This window comes from Cinclus cinclus, chromosome 1 (genome assembly GCF_963662255.1).
Source record: "Cinclus cinclus chromosome 1, bCinCin1.1, whole genome shotgun sequence".
NCBI classification, from domain to species: domain Eukaryota; kingdom Metazoa; phylum Chordata; class Aves; order Passeriformes; family Cinclidae; genus Cinclus; species Cinclus cinclus.
The window spans coordinates 37,786,800-37,804,676 of NC_085046.1; the positions used below are offsets into that span (position 1 = coordinate 37,786,800).

Genomic DNA, 17,877 nt, shown 5'->3' on the forward strand with positions numbered 1-17,877 from the left:
GCAATGATTTTCTCAGCTGGTTATGCACAGAGTAAGCATTTTTTGTCCTTTTTTAATTAGTTATTAATTATGCTGAGACAGCCAGATGGAAGAAAGCATTCTTGCCTTTGGCATCTGAAGGAAAGACCTCTATTTTTGTTTAGTGTGCTAAGCAGGGTTATTTTTTAGTAAGGGTTATATAATATTATTATGAAGTCATCTTCTGTTCCAGAGGGTCATATATGTGACCTCTGGTCAGTACAAAGAAACACACTTTTCACCTTTCTATCTCTTTGGACCCATTACTTGTTGGACATAATGGTCTTTCTAAAATTGCTTAATTGTTCCAAAGAGATCGTTTGTGTCTACTCCATTATTGCCATTTGAAGCTGCCTCACTACACACTGCCAAAAGTCCATGGTATATCACATTTTTATTGTTATGTAAAACAGCTGTAAAACAAACTGTGGTTGTGTAAGTGTATTTGAAATCTTTGCTATTGGCTACTTTATTTTTTCCCTTTATGTCTCTAACTTTTACATTTATAGTTTTGCCACCACAGGGAGCTAATGAAAAGCATACATATAGACTGCTAAAAGAAAAATAAAGTTAATGCTATGCACAGATTGACATTGCTTCCTTACACATATTTGTTATACTGTTTCTCAGTATAAGAAAACATAGGAAGGACATGCGGTGCTGGCGTGTTTTTTGATGGGAGGATTGGGGATTTTGTCTTTTCTTTGCATTGCTTTGGCTGTTAAAGTCCTCTGATTTTAGAAGAATTCAGGAATTATAGACCTGGTGGCCAAAAGCAGACAAAGGAAGAAGGTGAATGTATGTGCAGTAAGACATTGATCTGGTTGAGGGTAGGTCTGTGTAGCTCCTTTTGTTTAATATTTGCATGCCTGTGGGCAGTCAGGCCCAAGTGCATCCTTAGCACACTCACAGGGTTATGAAAGGTGATTTCTCTTGTGTGTTCAGGTTTCTCTTTACAAGTAGTACGGAGGAAAACAAGGGCTTAAATTATCCTATATTTTTGATTCTTTTTGTATGTCTTTAAATATGTGGTAGAACACTATGTCTCATAGGAGTAAAATTATGACATGGATATATTTAAGGGTCTGACTTTCCACAAAAGCTGTTTCCAGTAAGAGTACTCATTGAGATTATGAGTCTCTTGATCATTCTCTGCTCTAGTGGGAAAAGTGTGTGAAACCAGAGCAGCAGCCACTGGGCAACCTCTCTCACCATTTCTCATCCATGCTGGTCACAGCTGCTAAGACGTTTTTAATAGGTAGACATTTTCTTAGTTTAAGCTGGTTTTCTGCTTTAATTGGAGCTTGCACAGCTTAGATCTTGCTTTCCAGTTTTTTCAGAAATATACCTGAACTCAGTCGACACTGAACCAGAGCTGCCTTCCCTCTGTAACTTGGGCTGGGGAGACGTACCTACTTGGTGGGGGTCTGTTCTACATGGATTAAAGGAACAGAAACTATAAAGATCAAAAGATGCCCAGTAGGGGATCATGTGCTTGGATTTTGCCAGCAGTTAAAAGTAAATCCCTTCCTACAGTAAGGAAGACTCTAAATGGTGCCTCTCAATATGTGTTTTGCAGTAGTTGCATTGTTCAAGAAGACTGAACGACTAGCAGACTTCTCTGAAATGATGAACAACTTTAAAATGATGAAGTAGATTTAAGCTTGATTTTTATTTTGCCAACCATTTCATTTTGCAAATTATTAGGTAATTCATAGTAATTTTGCACATTTTAAAACTGTTAGATACTATCTAGGACAGCAGCTCTAGGGGAGCAGTGTTGAATCAGATCTGCTTTTTGTCAGCAGTGTGTTTAAAGCATGTACGTGTGTGCAAACACTTACTTTTCATTCACTTACCACAGTGCAGTTGAAGTTTTGAGAAAGTAAAGAGTTGGTTTTTTTCTTTACTTTTTCCCTCCTAAATGTGCTGGAGTAGCTCTGTGGAAAATAATTTAAGATCAAGCGTCCTTCAGCATTTAATTTGACTTGTAGAAATTGACAATATGTGTTTTCATAAACTGCAAACATTACATCACCCAGGAGAAGAAGCACACATAGGAAATCTCTTAGGGCTGTGCAAAACAGACTCCAAGGATATCACTGAGTTGCCAGTTAATACCAATGGTATAAAAGGTAAAGTCAAAATTTTGTGACTGAGAGGGGATCAATGCTGCCATAATGTATATTCTTGTCATTATTTTGTAGCAAAAATGATTATACAGTTCTAGATCCACTGTAATGGAATACCCTATAGGAGTGTGTGTGTGTGTTGGCATGTCACTGAACAGAGTGAGTACAGCTATGGGGGTGTACAGGCTTTGTGTACTCCAGTTTTATACATGACATAGTGTCTGTATGATCAGAGCTGGCTATAACAGGACCATTATCACACAAGTTTGTTAAAAGATGTATGACACTTTTAGAAAATTCAATCTCAGTGTTGTCATGCTCAATCAGGACACCTCATTTTCTATATCACCTACCTGGGTTTCCTTTTTGTATCTGATTCTGTCATCAAGTAAGAACTAATTGTGCTCTTTTGCCCTTGCTAATCCTAGCAGACCTAGTGGCTTTCATCCAGTCTTTGCAGTGTTCTGACTTTGAAAAATGAACTTCCTGACGGTATAAGAACACTTTATTTATTTATTATCTGTTTCACTGTTGAAAATACACCTTTTAAAATAAATCTGATCTGAATGGTATATATTGTCAACAAGAATTTCTCTGCTCCAGAAATTTGTTTTCAAGTCCTCAAAACTGGGCAATATAGGTGAGGCCTTCTCATGTGTATCAAATGTATGCTAATGACCCTAGTGTAAAGATCAAGGATCCCATCATCGTGCAGAATGAAGCATTGAAGTGTGTATTTTTCCTCAACTGAATTGTTGTTTCCATTAAAATAACTGAGGAAAATTGGAATTGGGTGTAGAAAGATGCAGTGCAGGCTGGTAGTGGATCTAAGGGTAGGCAACCTTTGTATTTAGGGATCAATCCTATAGCTGAAGTAACATAAAAGCTCTGTCATTCTCTGAATTGTCCTTTCCTGTCCTGCAGTAACTAAATCAAGCAAGGTTTCCACTGAAATTGTGACACCGATGTCATCAGTCTGCAGTCTGGTGTGTTCCCTCCGAAATCTACTTCCACTTGCTTCTACAAATTTAATGCCTCTGCATGGGCATCCTTATTTAATAAAGTGTTTTGATTGAAGTAATTCTTTTGTTTGAGGCAGCTCTACACCCAGATAATGGTAGTTACACGCAAATACAGATGTACACCCTTCCTGCAAGCGTCCAGAAAAGTCATTGCAAAACGATGGCATTGATCCCTTTTTAAGCTGTTCATCCATGACCCTGATAATGGTACCTGAGAACCTGCTTATGCTCACAAAGGAAGCTGCAACTGTTGACTATAATTACTTCTACAATGACATGTAAAATAGCATGCTGAGTATGTGTGATACCAGAGGTTTGGGTAACATTACATATAAAGTTCTGGTTTTTTTCTTTTTTAATTGTCCTTCTCTCTCACTAGCATCTTCAGCCATACACACTTATTTAATTTGGTTAGCTTGTGGTTCCTTGGGGTCGTTTGTTTGGTTTGTTTTTTTCCAAATATAGACATACCAGCATTGAATAGGGGAGCATTTTTAATGCTTTTGGTATTTGTTTTCTCATTTTCTGTCATAAACCTTATGCCTAAAGTTCATAGGTTTGAATTTCTTTACTTCCTCACTCATCTTTCTCTGATTCTCCTAGTAGATAGGTAAGTTTTCTCTGAAAGAACAGACATTTACTCTGTCTAGAAGAACACAATCAGGATGAAATACTTCAGTCATTTAAATGCTAACTTCATGCTGCACTGAATTCTAGTGTAAGAAAAAATAAATTAGAAACATCTGTTTTCTTTTTCTCATAACAGAAGAACCAAGAGAGATGTTCTATTGAAATCAAAGGTGGCAAACAGAAGAGCAATAAAAGGAAGGTATTATATGTGTATTTCACGCATATAATTAGTCTCTGGAACTTACTTTCATAGGAAATTATTGAGGCCAAGAACATAACAGAATTTGAAATAGAATTGGGCAGGCATGTGGCTACCATCAACATTCAAAGTCAGTGTTATTAATTAGGGTGATTTGGGAGCAATATTAAATTTATGCTCCTAGGTTTAAGCAAGATAACCTTGAGATGTTGTACCCGAAGAGCATGGTGGAGGGGTTTTTTGGGGGCTGAGGGGGAGTTGTTTGTTTCTTCCAGTTGAACTTGCTTGTAGACTAAAATCTGCTTTAATTCTGAGCATTACATTGAAATCTTTGTCCAATCCCAGCTTGCACAAAGTGTTTTTTCCCTTCTTCCACATACACATGTGCACACTTTTCTTGTATCTCTTTGGGAATTAGAAATCCTTCTCCCATACTGACTTTGTCCCTTTTCATGCTCCTTTTCCACATCGCTTTCCATATCAGGTCATCCCAGAAATTACTTTTATGCATTATGTCTGATCAGGTTGCAAGGGAATGCCTGCAGAAATGACCTACAAAGTGAGCAATAGAATCCAAGGACTTATAAATGATTAATACCTACACAGAGCAGAAGCCACACTGTTGATTAAACTTGAGTGTGCTCTAATGAGTGAAATCACTATATTTCTGTAAAGGAAGTGATGGTAGCAAGCTCTTTACCATGGCTTGCTTTTCAATAAATGGCACTTCAGGTTACAGAGTTAATTCCACAGAATAGAAAAATACCAGGAGTGAAGAAAGAAATATGTTAAAAAGCTAAACTATTATAGTTGACATTTATGCCTGCAAATCTCAGCAGGACTTTAAACTGTACAGTTTCTACATGTTGGGGCTCAGGAGGGGAAATATCTTGATATGCTAAAGATGTTTTTTTAAACAAAACAACAAACCCTTCCAAAAAACCCAAAACCACATAACAGAAAAACCCAACACAAACCCACATCTGTAGATGCAGAGAGAAAAGAAAAATGTGGTTGAGCAAGAACTAATAGAAACAAAAATTAAAAGTAACTAGGCTTTAATCAAAATATTCCTGGCCTCAAACTTCTCATATTGGGAGTGTAGGAAAAGTAACTTGAATAAATAATGTGGCTTTAAACAAAAGAACCTTAAAATGTCTCCTGTAGAGGACTTCAGCTCTCGTAAAGCTCTGTGCTTTCCTTAAAAGGTTCTTATCTTCTGTTATTATCTATAAACTAATGTCGGTTTAATGACAGAAGCAAAGCTTGTTTCATATTTTGAAGATGCTCAGCAGCAGCATTGATTGATAACAAACTTTTAGACTTTACTCTTCCATAAAAAAGTACAGTATTTTGTCTCCTCATGGGCTGCAGATAGAACAAGGTTGCTTTTGAAAGTGTTCTTTGCTGACAGTGGGAATTAGGAATGCCATAATTACTGACTGGGCTAAGTGTGATGAAGCAAACCCCCCCCAGTCCAAGTGCTCTGCAGTGATCTGGCTTTTGCAGTTGGCAAAAGTTGGGAGGGTTTTGCTGCTGGCTTTGTTGGGAGGGTTTTGCTGAATTCCCAAGCGATTTCTGTGCCCTCCATTGCATATGAATTAGTTCAGTTGAACTTGATGGAATTTTTGTCATTGACTTCAGCTAGCCCAGAGTGATACAGAAGTACTTGCTTTTAGAAAGGGACTATGCTTACAGGATGCATCTTTAACAATGAGTGGTTTGCCACAAACTTTGAAGTAGGGAAAGAAACTTGATTTTTACTGGCCTTCTGCTCACTGGGGACATTATCACCTATGCTGATAAGTTTTCCCATTTTCAAAAAAGGATCTTTTGAATGAGAAAAAGGCTTAATTCAAATACATACAAAGTAATGACTCATCTATCAGCTTCTGTGGAATGCTGTCTGCTTTATCTAAAAGAATGTATTGGAGAAGTAAGTGGATTTTGGAGAGAGATGGAATTTATTAAAAAAAGGAACTGGAGGACTTCTTATGCAAAGACACACGGATTGTTTCCTTAAAAAAAACAAAAAAACAAACAATAAACGTAGCATTTACAGAATTACAGGATATGCTGAGTTGGAAGGGACCCACAAGGATCATCAAGTCCAACTCCTGGCCCTGCAGAGGACCATCCCCAAGGATCACACCATGTGCCCAACAGTATTGTCCAAGCACTTCTTGAACTGCATCAGGCCTGGTGCTGTGACCCCTTCCATGGGGAGCCTGAGCCTTTTCCTTATTTTTTTAACCTCAAGAGAAAATAGGAAAGTTTTTTCCTCTTCTAAGACAAGAACAAAGGCATATGGAATGAGATTAAAATATAGTGGAATTTAATTTGTTCACTTTTTACAGAACTAAATGAGGCACAGGGGTTCCATGCTATATTGCATTACTGAAAGCAGGAATTAAGTAAGCCTCAAAGTCTCAAGCTTCTATGGAGGTCAAAATCAGTCAATTACTTCAGTTTATTCTTAATACTGGTTTCAGAAGGAAAATGTGGATGCCTGGTGTTGAGGCTGAAGCAGTTACCACGGAGGGTGTTGCTGTGGTAGAGGAAAACAGAATACTTGGCAGAAACTTTCTGATGCCCATCTCTGACCTGTTTGACACTGGAACCAGTGAGATATGAGGTGTTAGACTAGGTGGACTTCAGATCAGATCCAGCCTGGTGGATCTGTATTTCTTCTGATAAGCTAGTAGATAAAATTTGCACTTGACCTGTGATCAAAATCTTTATAGTAGTACTATCTCTGGTGTACCAATGTGTGAACTGAACTTTATTTTAACACTGTTTTATAGGAGGAAAGATGTGTTTAGAAAAACAGTCTTTGTAATTTGTGTTATTAAAAGGTTTGTGCCGTATGAAGCACACACTCTCATATATGCGTGTATGTATATAACAAAACCACAATTAAGAGTGATTTCTAAAAGCATTTTCTGTTATGTTTTTGTCAAATTAATAGATCTCTTAGAGAATTGAGTCTTAAAGCACAAAACAAGGACTCACTTTGGTGTTTTACTCCAGTACTTAAGGTTGACTTTACCTGACCAGATTTCAAGTTTCTAGTAACATTAACTCATGGCTTGAAAGTTGCATGAGTTTTGTGTATATTTACATAGAGTGAATTAAAAAAAACCAAACATATTAGTATTGGTTAGTTTGCAAATCTGTTAATGTTGCTGTCATTGGGATGACTTTTTTTGTGAGTGATGTATTCTGCTCTTCTGACATGTACAAACTCAGCAGAAGAGAGTTATTTTCAGCTATTTTACCTTAAATGGAAAAAAGAAGTTGGCTCGTCATAGCCTGTAACTACATTTTATTAAAAACACAATATAGTCTTTAAAAAAAAAAAAAAAAGATAAGTCACTTTTAATGATGGGAATGTCAGCCACCTTTGGAAATTGTCTATTCTTACTAATTTGTTAAGAAGGCTGTTTGTGTGTACTCTAAGAGTTTTTTTTACTGGCCTTTCTGAACTGAGGTCTTGACATAGAAACTTAAATGAAGAAATACCTGCTTATTATTTTATCTTGAAAGTTCAGATGGGGTTGTCTAGACTGGATAAGAAATTTTCCAACATAGTGTAAATAGTGTAACTATATTTACATTGTGAACATATTGCTGTTTGAACATCTTTATTTCACTACAAGAAATAGTAAGAAAAATAAAAGTGAATTAATCTGGAGTGACTGGAAACAAATCACTTTCCTTTGTGATTAGAGAGATTGTCCCTACCTTCATACCTGAAAGCCCTGTGATTTGTAGCTAGTGAGAGATTTATTTCTCTTATGTTGTTATGTACGTAAAATTGCATCAAGCATGGGTATTAAGGCTGGCAGTTCTTCCAGGTGTTATGCCATACCACTGTGCTATTTTTCTGTTTTCATATTTGTTCCTAATTAGAAGCAATGTGTGCAGTTTGTGTTTAAAAACTTAATAGTGTAATGTTAGGTGCAAACTGCTCATCTATCCCTAAGTCAGTTTTGCACTTTCCTCGGCATGTATGGAAATGGTTACAGCATAACAAAATCAAGGCTCACTCTCAAAACATACGCCTACTCTTGTCACTCTTGCTTCAAAGTATAACTTGTAACAATGGTGAGGTTAAAAGGTTAGAAAATGTACACTGTTCTGTGTCTCTAAGACCCGTGTTTCTGTGAGGTGTGCTCTCCTCCTTCTGCCTCTACAATAGAAAACCTCCTGCTGGAACTACTACCAATTAAAATGTTACCACCATCCGATGAAGAAATGTGTATTTTAGACCTTTTATTGTAAATTTCTTGGATTGCACCAGAAGTTTGTGAGGAAAATATCTTTCTTTTTTATTTACTAGAAAAGCCTCTGTAGAAGTGTGAATCTAGAATGATTTTTTTTTTCCCCATGGCACCAAAAAGTTTAAATTTAGTTTAATCTAAGAATGTCAGTGATCAGATGAAGAAGCAAGTTTCTAAGCCATGTGGGACCAGGAGTGATGTTGAGGTGGGTGCCTGAATTTCTTGTGCTCCCTGGCAATTCCCTGTTCCCTGCCTGCCGTGATCCTCTGTCAGCAGAACTTGACTGCCACACATGAGAGTTGTCTTTCAGCTTATTAAATTGTTGCTACGTCATCTCTCTTTGGTGGAAATTAGGGAGGAGAAGGTACCAAGTGTTGTCTTGTGTGAATGTAACATGTTTTTCATAAGAGGTGTATGTGATACCATGCCCTAAGTTGAAACTGTTATTGCCTATCACTTCATTGCTTCATTGTCGTTAATGTTTTCTTATTTGGGACATGTGGACATTTCCAAATAAAAGGGTCATGAAGTAAAGGTATTGAGAAGTTTGAAATTCATCTATGACATTTTTTGCACTGCTCGGGGAAGTTGCTTAATATCAATTGCCAAATAAGGTTCTGGAGAAAAAAAGATAATTTGTGAAGGACTATATGTGTTCTTCAAGTTAAGGCATGCAAGTTGGCTGTAAAACTGTATACATTATTTAAGGACACTGCTTAGTCCTCTTGTGGCTTCTAATGGGGATTAAATTTAATGTTCCTAATACAAACAAACAAACAAAAAAGTTTGGAAAGTCACTATTTAGGCTATCTTTATGCATGTAAATCTGCTGTAGAAAAATCAAAGTGGTACTTTTCTTATTAAATCTCTTGATAGATTTTTTGTTGTTGTTTTAAGGCTTTTCCCTCTTATCAGCTTCAAAATATTTCTATCTACTACAGTAGATGTTGGCTACCTATTGTGACTGGCTTGTGTTATGTAATGGGAACAACTTGCAGTGGTATAGAAACAATTTTTAGTGGCTGCCATGTAGTTGGCTGGCAGCTGTGCTGTATTACAGTGTAGGTAATATTGTTTTACTTAAAGCAAACTCTCATCTTAGATTTCTGTTTCTAGTCTGTGCATGCCAGAGTTTCAAAACTCAAAGGCAGTCTTTTCAAATTACTTTACTTTTCTGACAGGTAATTTTCATAGTTTAGAACTGTGAAAATCAGGAAGGAGTTGCTCTGGGTAGTACATCATAATTGAGAATATTTTTTTGTTGTTTTGAGAAGAGTAACCAAATTTTGAGCTGTTACTGGCTTGTTTGTGTAGTTTTGCTGTTAGCACTCACAGTGGAATAGGTGCATTGAAATGCAGTGATCTTGATTTATTTAGTGAGTGGCAAGGAAAGGAGGTTTAATGTAAGTAATGGAGAAGGGGAAGGCATGGAGATTTGACTTATCTTAAAGATGCATGAAAGATAGAAAAAGAGATGTCCTTCAAGACATATTGTATATTATTCAGCAACATAAAGTTATCATTGGCATGCTGATGGGAAGCAGTATAAAGATGTGAAGCCAAGATAATGGGATGGCCTGTTTCTCTGGCTAAGTGATGTTGACTCTACCTATTGTACATCGAATGGGAAGGGGATTCTTTGTTGGTTGGCTGATGGATTGTTCTAATTTGTCTCATGTTTTTAGGGTGAGTTGGTCACTAGGTAGGTAGATGATGGGACAGGTAAATCAGTTTGGGAGCATGTGGTACAGGAGCAGGTTTTTTTCTTTAGGTTATGTTTTCTTGAAAACTTTTAAGTTTCATATGAACTAGTAATCGTAAAACACTGATTCATCTGTTCTGAGTACAGAATTCCTGCCATTCAGTGCAAGAGAGATGGTAGTGTATCTCTAGTCTGGAAATGTATTGACTCTTCTCTTTCAAGTAGCCCTTTTCCTCCCCATAGAGGTAAGAAAGTTAGCTCAAGGAGGCAGTTGAGTGACGCCTCAAGAACGTTGTCTTTATTAGTTGGAGGTGCACATAACCTTTAACTTTCTGGGGCTGGTTTTTTGGTTTTTTTCCGAACTGGTTTGTAGCTGCTGTTGCTTTTTCACCTGAACTTAGGGTATGCATTTCTTGACCTACAGAAGATTAATTAAATCAATACGGCAAATGCATGATAAAGTCCAAAATAAACAGTCCACACTATGCTAGCTTGGTGCTGGATAGGTAGGGTTATGAAATAGGTGGGATGCTCTATTTTTTTTTCCTTAACAGGACAAGCAACTTGTTAAGAGACAGAAGCATCCAGATCATGTGGTTTCAAATTTATTACTTTTACAGTTGATGTACTACAGGGCTCCTAAATATTTATGATGTACTGGGGGATTTTATGTGCTTAGTGAGATCATCTTCCATATGCTCACACTGATGAGAGCAGGACAGGAGATGGGTATGATAGACAGAAACATGGATGTAGGTCCCAGCTGGATTTTGGAATAGCAGGTTAAGAGTAGTAGATTTCTGTTTTCTTTGATGGATAAAGCACAGTATTTAGGAAAGAGCCCTGATACCATTCAGAGTAGCACCTCTAGGGCTTATGGAGGGGAAGGAGATATTATTGAACTGTTTAGCTGTTTCCATGTATGCAGAACCTACTATATCCTAGTAAGTGCCAGGAGGAATTAGATGTTTTCTTTTCAGGAGTATACCACATTTGAGATTAGTGACACAAGAATTTTCATATTTGTTAGTAGTATTGATTGTCTTTTATTTGTCTTTAATTATAGGCCTGTCAGTTTGATGCTAGGCAACCAGTTTAGCGTATGCTTGCTTTATGCAACCATTAAAATTACAGAAATTAATAGGTTCACTAGTTATATTTCTACACCAGTTTCCAAAAATCTGTTGGAATATGAAGAGGCTCCCTAAAATGGTGTAGTTGCAGAAGTGGTGCATTTGTGAAAGTGCCTGGTTTTGCTTACTAATTGTAAATTACACATCTGTGCTATAAATACATAAATAATTTGGAAATGAGGTCTGATGATGTGTAATAATTTCTGTCCCCGTTGTTGGTAGATGATAGTTAAGAGAAAAATGGAGGAAGGAAACTGATTTAAAAATAACATGAGATTATGTTGGAAGACCACAGATTCTACCATCACACCTTTTTGTCATTTTAAATGAGATGTTGATAATTGTTAGGTGTGTCAGATTCTCTGTTACTCTTTCCCAACTTGTTTTATTGTTTCTTATACAGGGTATTATTTAATGAGACATGTAATGTCACATATAAGTTGGGACATTTTAATTTATTTAATTTTTGGCCATGGCCTCTAACTAAACCTATGAGAAGAAAAGAAAAATATATGCATACAATGAAAATAATTTTATTGATTACTTAGACTGGCATATTCTGTATTTCTGTACTGTACATACTGAAGTCTCAGACTTCCAAAAACAGCCTTTCTGCAGTCATGTTTGACACAGAAAATCCTCCTGCATATATGTAGTGGGACAAACTTCCAGTACTTTGCAGTAGAGAAGGCTTCAAAGAAGCCACTGGAAAGGAAAACTGAAACCCTTGAGAGCTGAGCAGTCTGGATTTGTTTTCAATTTTGGAACCAATGCTAAATGGATTAATTTCTCTTGAACCTTCTTATAAGGACTTGCTCCTAAATTGGAGTGATTATTGTTAAACTAAATAGAGCTGCAGCACACTCCTGAGAATATCGTAAGTCTCCTGAACTCCCTGAGGTCAAAACTGAGATTTTTTTTAAAAAATCTTTGAAGCCTGGCTTAAAAATCAAACTCTGCAATGAAATTGTTTGAGAAGGTTGGCCTTTTCACCAGGTAGCTTAGTTGTAACTTCACAGTAATATTTTGCAGAGAGTGAAATATTTCAGGTAGAAGTTCTAAATTTGCAAGTACCCTGTGGCATTTGAGAATGAGATCTTGGCTGTGGTAACTCTTGGATGTTGTGTGATCTTATTGCCAAATATTTTTTATATAAATTGGAGAATATTATCTTTTTCTTTTTTTTCTTCCCACAAAGAAATCCCCCTGATCAGTTTTCCTTGAAGTCCCATAAATCCCTGCATTACACCTTATCAGCTCCATTATCAGAGCTGTTTAGCTCCTTTTTTAACCTAGTAAGAAAGTAATTCACTGCACCATTTATCCTCCAGTTTAAGCTTTGTGCAATTGTTCAAACCTTCCTAATTTTACATTAGGCTGATACTTAAGGGAAAAGCTTTCCCAGATGCTAAACCAGAAATTTTGTGCATGAAAATGCAGGGAAGAATTATATTATTTCTAACTCTGTTAGAAATGTGGTGGGATTTGTCAGGCACTTATGCTTGTGCAATAATATTGTGACTGCATTTTAAACTGAAGACAGAAAACAATACTTTCAATGACTTACAAGAAAAATAATAATATTTTCAGGTTTGTACTTGAAAACCGTATCCCTGAACATGAACTAGAAGGAGAATTAAGTTCTATTTTCAAAATTTTATGTTTGGATTGCTGTAGCAATATTATGTTCCATTTTGCTCACTTACCTCTCTACCTCCTTTGCTCCCTTCTTATGTTATAACTAAAGAAGGCTGCAACTTTTTCTCTTTCTGTCTTTTCCCTCTGCCTCTCATTGAGCCTGCAGGAATTTCACCTGATATCAATCCATCATTTTTATGTTATCAGAGAGGAGCAGCTTGGTTGTTTGTAATGACAGTGGGCAAAAATTGCCACTGATTCACGTAGGCATGTGGTAATTTGGTATGTTACCTTTAATTTGCCACGGTTGCCCAGGAGTGGTTTTCTTGTGTTGTGATTTTTGTTTTCCTTTATTTTCTTTTCATTTCCATTCTTTGACTTAAAAATGGGAGACATCTCACTGTTAAACTACTTTGCCAAAAAAATAGCAGTTAAATGGATGCCCCCAGGTATCCTTTTAACTACTTCTGTTTTGTCTATTTGGATTTCTTCCTAATAACTGTGTAATGTTTTAATGCTTATTTTATAATTGAAAAACCTTTGTAAATTGTGTACACGGGTCTTTGGATTGTATTGTAACAGGCTTGGCATCGTGGGGTCCTGCCCATGAATGGAATGTCACAGTGCTATAGCAATAAAAATAATAATAATAGATTTTGGTAGCTAAAGCCTGGCAGAAGGTGACAATTTATTCCTAAAATTAGAATTATGCATTAATACAAAGGTTTTGAAGTGATGTTTGGGCCAAAGGATTAGCTGCATTTTGTATTGTTGGTTTTCACTCTGTCCATCAATACTCCCATTTTAACACTTTTAAATCTTGCTTAAAGATCTGTAAAGCAAAATTTCTTTGAATGGGGGATTTGGTGTTTGTTTTCAATGGCTAAGATGGATGAGCTGCCCTGCTTCTTTGTAAAGGTGGCACCTGTCTCCCCCAGTGATCCAGTATTTCTGGGGTGCTTTTCCTATCTTTCTATCAGATCCATCTTAACAATGTAAGTGAGCAAGTTCAGGGTGGCCCACCTCGTGGGCTGTGAGAAAAGAAAGTGTATTTACCCTGAGTTCAGGAGTGAGAGGGGTGGATTAGTTAGGAAAATCAAGGTGCAGCAGAACTTCATATGAGAATGACGCGCTGTCTGCCTGGCATCCAAAACTTCTCATGTGTTTTGGGCTTATATCTTCAGAGAAGGTAAAAAAAAATAGGGGAGTGGCGGGGGGGGGGGGGGGGGGGGGGGGGAAGGAGAAAAGGGACCTTCTGACATTCAGCCATTTCTTAGAGCTGCATAGTAAGTCCATAACTAAGATGCACTTCTGTGTACAGCCATTAACTGTTTCTTACTAGGAAACAAAGCAACAGCAAAAAAGAATTTATATTGCTGTCAGTTTGTAATAGTGCAGTTTTACTTTGGAAATCATTAGATTCTCTGTCACCCTGAAATTCCCATGTGCTGTTAGTATGTTGTTTGCTTTCTGATTTGAGCAATGTCCCTTGGAAAAGGTCATGTCTGCAGTGTTTTTAGAATTTATGTTTATTTTCCCCAAGTGTGCAACTTCAAAACATCTTAGCTACTAGCATCAGACTCCTCATGTTTAGGGCAAAATAGCCTCAAAAATAGCACCTAGGGATGTGGAGTAGTTGGTGTATGAGTTCATGGGTTTGTTATTTGCAATTTTAACTGAAATATATTGTAGGTTTTCATTAGGTGTTATTTCTTTCATCATACTGTGGAATTGCCCTCCTTCTCATCACCCTGATGGACAGCAGTCTCTGGCACTTCTGAACTACTCTGCTAAGTTAGTTAGCTTTTAAAAGCAGTATGTGCTGCTTTGGTATATCAGAGTATTAACCTAGTGTCTGCAGCATCAACTATTTTGATTTATCACTCCAGTGATCTGCTATTGTCTTCTGTATCTCAAAGAATAGACATTAAACTATTTGCCAGTCTGAATTTTCACTAAAGGGAGCACTTACATTATCATTTGGTCAACTCCTAGAATGGTCCAGGTAGTTTCCAAATGAGCTAGGACATCTACATAAACAATGGACTCCTGCTGATTCATTCTCCTGGAAAGTACCGTCACTGTGTTCCTGAGGATTTTCGTACATTAGCTGTATATGGTAAACACCAAAGTCCTGCCTTCCCTCCTTGGCATAGGCATATTTTGAGTGATTTGCCCAGGGTGCTAGGGCAGAGGAGAAGCTGTGTTTGTGAGTGCGAAATATCAGGGTGGTATCATGTATCACACACTGTGATGGAGGTTGTATCTGGCTGGCTTAATATGAAAAAGCCATAGGCTGGGTGTTCTTGCAGGCTGTCATTTCAGCTTTTTCCATTTCTGAAAGTGTGTGTGTGTCTCTTCTTCATGAGCACTGAATCTCTGAGACAAGAGTTCTGTGTTTACATTTACTCAGTACTGCAAGGCATCTGCAGCTAATTTGCCTAGGCTTCGTTCTGCTCCCCAGCCTCTGCTCCAGGCGTTTCTAATTTACCTGTTGGATTTTGAAGTTGGAACAGAATAGGGCGCCTGCCAGCAAAGAGAGGCAGAGCAAGATCAGGTTTTTCCAAAGCAGCACAAGGCTGGTTAGGACTTGGCCCATGCAGGACTTTGAGCTTGGTCTCACTTGTGCTGAGACTTTCTCCCTGCCTTGCATCTACTAGGTGGTAATGCCTTGCATTTTCCTGCTTCTAGACTTGGGAAATCAGATATTCTTTGAACAATACCTTGGGTCTGGGAGGTTTCCCAAGGAGTGTTTCTGTCATAACATCTGTCTGAGGGATAAGCCAGCATCACTGGGAACAGTCAAGATCAGTTGTTACAATGGGTGCAGTGCATTTTCACTGAATATATTACTGTTTTTCCAAGAGAGATCTCAGTTGCACTGCACTGTAACACATGCTGCTTGTTAGAATAATAATGGGTTGGGATCTTTTCAGTTTTCTTTTGGATGTCATTTTTCACTTTGAAAAGCAGTTCACTTTGAATTGCTGGTATTTTCTTCATTTCTTTCTTTGGAAGCAAAGAGGTTGTAGGCTGCTTAGTTAATACAGAAAGTTGTTGCTCACATACTCTTGTCTTGCAGTGGGAACAATTTGTATTTAATTGGTTAAAATTGTCTTCCTAGTCATCATATGTTGGACAGCTTAAAAGTGCTGTATTGGTAGATCTAGATACTTAATTTGAGCAGTGGTGACACGTACCAGGCAAGGTGACAGCTGTGCCAGTGAGCCCTGTGTCCATGCATCAGTGAATTTCTTTCAGAAGCAGATAATTGCAAGGATTTTAAACAAAGAATATAATCTTTAGCCTTTGACAGTTTCCATATCTCCACCAAACGTTAATGCCACTGTTCTTACATTGTGGTCGAATATTGTCACTCTTCTATTATGCAGTAGGTCTTCATGAACTGTTTGATATTGCTAATCCTAAGTTAAATCTAAGCAGTATCATACTTGAAGCTGACTTGCATCTTCCTCTTTCAGTCTTTCTTTTATAAGAAATCCATGTTAATGGGTAAAAGTTGGACATGCACAGTTATTTTACTCTGTTAATTGAATTATGAAAAGCTTAAAAGGAAAGCTTTAGCACATCATTGTTAAAGGCTACTGATGTCTTACAAAGATGTTGCACTCTTAATATGGCAGTATATTACTTGTGTGCAGTGATAGCTCTAATTGGAAACCTAATAGGATACAAGAGATTTCTAAGACAATTACTAATGATAATATATTTTTAAAGTCTGTGGGATTTTTTTATTGACAGTCCTTTGGGCTGAAGCTGGAAAGAAAATGCGAAATGTTGAACTATTTCTCATTGGTTCAGAGGACTGTATTCGGTGCTAATCGCACATCACATTTCTTGAGTGCTGAAGTGCTCTCCGTTGGCAGTTCCGGTGATATAAATTCCAGCATTAAATTGGTGCTAACGAAGTTCAAATAGCTGTTCCCGTTCAGTAGCTCCACCTTTAGGGGAGGATGATTGCCGGCGCAACTTGCAGTAATGACAGTGTGTCAGTAGGTTGCAAATAGATATCTAAAGAGGGGATTCCTTGGAGTGGTGGCTAAGGGTGCCCCAGAGAGCCCTTTTCAGTAAGTTCGTGCTGTTAAGTTGGTGTCTTTCCAGAGGCAAAGCTTCCCGTCGAAACACAACACTTTTCCAGTCTAATGCACAAGTGGTAGCTGGAGAGTACTGAGTGCCCAAATATATGGACCTCCATAGGACAGGGACAAGTCATTAAGGTGGAGTGGGATGCCAGGAGTGTTCAGGATGGAATGGCTTTTACTCTAATTTAATACTCATCTTGAGCTGTGTGGGGTTTTGTGTTCTGGAGAGAAAAATCTTTCCCTTGTGGCTGGTGCATCATTTGCAGAGAATCTGTCTTCCTTTACTGCTTTTTTACATGCTTTCCTTTCCCTAGAAACAAGCTTTTAGTCATAACTTCACGATTGTTGAATTATCTAGCACCAACATATTGTGAAATTTTATTATTAGGTTAATCTGGGGGAAAAAAAAGCCAAAAACAACAAAACAAAACAGGTTTGATAACAGAATTAATTCCCTTTCTCTCTCCTGATTCCCCTGCTGTCAAGAACATGTTCACCAGTACTGGGAAGAGCAAGAGAAAAGAAATGTCTCTGATCATTGTTGTCATTATGACAATTTATGTTCTTGCAATTGTATTTCGGTTTGTAACATTGTTATTAACACTTAGTGATTACTCTGGTTCCCTGCCTGTTAATCAAATGCATATTGTCATGCGTATATTGAATTTTTTGTATTGCCTTCCCTCTCAAGTAGTACTGCTCTGTGATTATACTGATATGAAAAGAGCCTAGTTTTTACCTTCTGTCTTAGAGAGGCCTTGTTAAAAGAAGGAGGAAAGAAGAGCAAGGCTAATTTTCATTGTATTAGGAACGTTAGGATCCACCCCTTCAGAACAAGGGGAGAAGACATTTCTGAAGGTATGGTACATCCACGATGGAAAGAGCTGTGTCACCACCTCCCATTATGCATAAGGTTTTTCCAGCTCTGGCATTTTACAAACAAAATACTACCATAGCAGTACAGAAGGGAAGAGGCAGCAAAGGAGGCCTACACCATTAATGGCTTTATAGGTTGAG

General features: G+C 37.6%; 1 protein-coding gene across 1 annotated transcript in view; it reads left to right on the forward strand.

The window, feature by feature from the left end:
• The window catches only part of LOC134046025 (ubiquitin-conjugating enzyme E2 E1-like), a 44,604-nt gene that overhangs the window by 17,557 nt on the left and 9,170 nt on the right, over positions 1–17,877 (forward strand). The window lies entirely within an intron of this gene.